A 2532-nucleotide genomic window follows, 5' to 3' on the forward strand; every position below is an offset into this window, starting at 1 on the left:
CTTCCCACACAATAACAAGCTCATATGTCCATTAGTCTTGCTGTGTTTAGAAGGACTTGTTTTCTTGGTGTCTTCCATGCCTCTGGCTCTTACGGTCTTCCTGCCTCCTCTTCAGCATGGTTCTCTGAAACCTGAGAGCAGTATCTGATGGAGACATTCCTTCAGAGTGGAATGTTCCAAAGTCTTGCATTCTCTTCCTAATGTCTAGTTGCATATTTGTTCCCATCTGCTTCAGAAGGAAGATTCTCTGATGATAGCTAAGCAAGGCACTGATCATATTTGTCTTTCTTTGTCTGGGTTAACTCACTTGAGATGATTTTCTTTTCTTAGTTCCATTCATTTACCTGTGAATTTTATGATTGGGGTTGGGGGTGAGTAATATTTCATTGTGTAAATGTATAACATTTTCTTTATCCATTATTCTGTTGACGGACATCTAGATTGTTTCCACTTTCTGGCTGTTATGAATAAACATGAGTGAATATTTGTGTCTATAGTAGGATAAGCCATCCTTTGGGTATAAGCCCAAGAAAAGCATAAATGGATCTCAAGGGAGATGGATTCTCATCTTTCCTATGAACCAGCACACTGATTCCCATAGTGGCTGTACAAGTCTGCACTCCCACCAGCAATGGAGGAATGTTCCTCTTATTCCACATTCTCTCAAGTATGAGCTATCATTCATTTATTGATCTCAGGTATTCAGATGCATTTAAAATAAAATATCAAAGTAGTTTTGATTTGGGAAGCCTATAGAACGGGAAAAGATTTTACTGACTCCATATCCTATAGAGGGCTTATGTCAAAAATCTATAAAGAACTTAAGAAACTAGATATCAAGAAAAGTAGTGACCCAACTAAAATATGGTGTAGATACCCATATAAAGTGACAGTGTACTTTACAATACAGAATTGTTCATCATTGCTCTTTGTTCCTGTGTTAGAAGTGTTCTGTTTCTCCTGCAAATGACTTCAAACCTATTCCCTGCTTTCTCTTCTATCTGATTTTATGTGAGGTCTTTGGCCATTAGAGCTGAGTTTTATACAGAGTATAAATATGGGTCTATTTGGATCTTTCTATATGCAATTGTCCAGGTTGACCAGCACCGTTGGTTAAGGATTTTCTTTTTTGCAGTGTCTATTATTGACTACCTTATAAAAATCTCTTTTGTTCTAGATCTTTCAAGTGGGAAGTTCTAGTATAAGTTCTATCCATTTTTTTTTTCATGTAAGCATTCAGTGCTATGAACTTGCCCCTTAGAGTAACCTTCATTGTGTCCCACAGTGGGTATGGCATGTATCCATTTTCATTCAATTCTAGAAAATCTTCAATTTCAAAGGCTCTTTTTTTTTTTTTCATCTGATGAGATGATCCTATAGGTTTTAACTTTCAGTTTGTTTATATAATGGATTACTTTATCTACTATATCTGTTGAATCATGCCTATATCTCTGGGCATGATTCAACATATATAGTATGATACAGTATGATAGCTTGATTCAAAGCCCACTTGATCAGAGTGGAAGATTATTATGAAGTGTTCTTGGCTTCAGTGTGCAATTATTTTATTGACAATTATTCCATCTCTCTTTATAAAGAAAAGTAGTCTGTAATTTTTTGTTGGATCTTTATATGGTTTGAGTATCAGAGTAACTATAGCCTCATAAAATGAATTGGACAATGACTTTTCTGTTTCTATCATGTCTTCTATCTATTTCTATCATATTTTCAACGGAAGTTCTCTCTTCCATCTCTTGTATTATGTTGACTCTTATTGATTGTGTTTTTACGCTGGTGTCTAGGCATTTGGGGTTGGAAAGACTGTAATTCTCAGTGTTGATATCTTGTCTTGTCTTTGTTGAGTGGGTATTTTGTTTCACGGTTTCTGTTTCCTCTCTAGTTCTGGAAATCTTTCTGGGGCTTCCAGGTAAAATGTGTTTCTGAGTATTGGAAGCTGTCAGTTAAGGATGGGGAATGGCTTGTGGGGGACTGACAGTACCTACAGGAGGGAGGAAAACAGGGTGTTCCACCAGGATCTGCTTAGTCCCCTGGGAATGAGAGCAGAGAATAAGGAGAGGCCAGAGCATATGGTCTGTTATAGAGCTGTGGGCGATGAGACTGGGGGATAGGACCCGTAGGAATTGATGCAGTAGCAGTGATCTGTAGTTAGTCTAGTTGCTTCCCTGTCTGGAGTTACCTGTGCATTTCTAGGTTGTGCCTGCTAGACTCAGAGGAGGACAGGACGGAGATAAAGCAACGTGATAGGGGAAGGTTAGAGGAGAAGATCTGTGTAGTCCACTGGCAATGAGTGCATGGCCCGAAGGAGGTGGGCAGCACGTGCTCTGGTGCACAGCTGGAGATGAGACAGGAGGATTGAATCTGGAAGAGAAGGCAGAGAGCTGAAGCTGAGTAGTCAGCCTACCTCCTTCCCTGGCAGAAGTGGCCCTCGGGTTCTTAGGGATGCTTGCTAAATTTGGTTCTATTTTCCTGTTCAGAGTACTATTTTCTTTTTTAAAGGAGTTTTAACGACAA

Source organism: Arvicanthis niloticus, chromosome 25 (assembly GCF_011762505.2).
Source record: "Arvicanthis niloticus isolate mArvNil1 chromosome 25, mArvNil1.pat.X, whole genome shotgun sequence".
NCBI lineage: Eukaryota > Metazoa > Chordata > Mammalia > Rodentia > Muridae > Arvicanthis > Arvicanthis niloticus.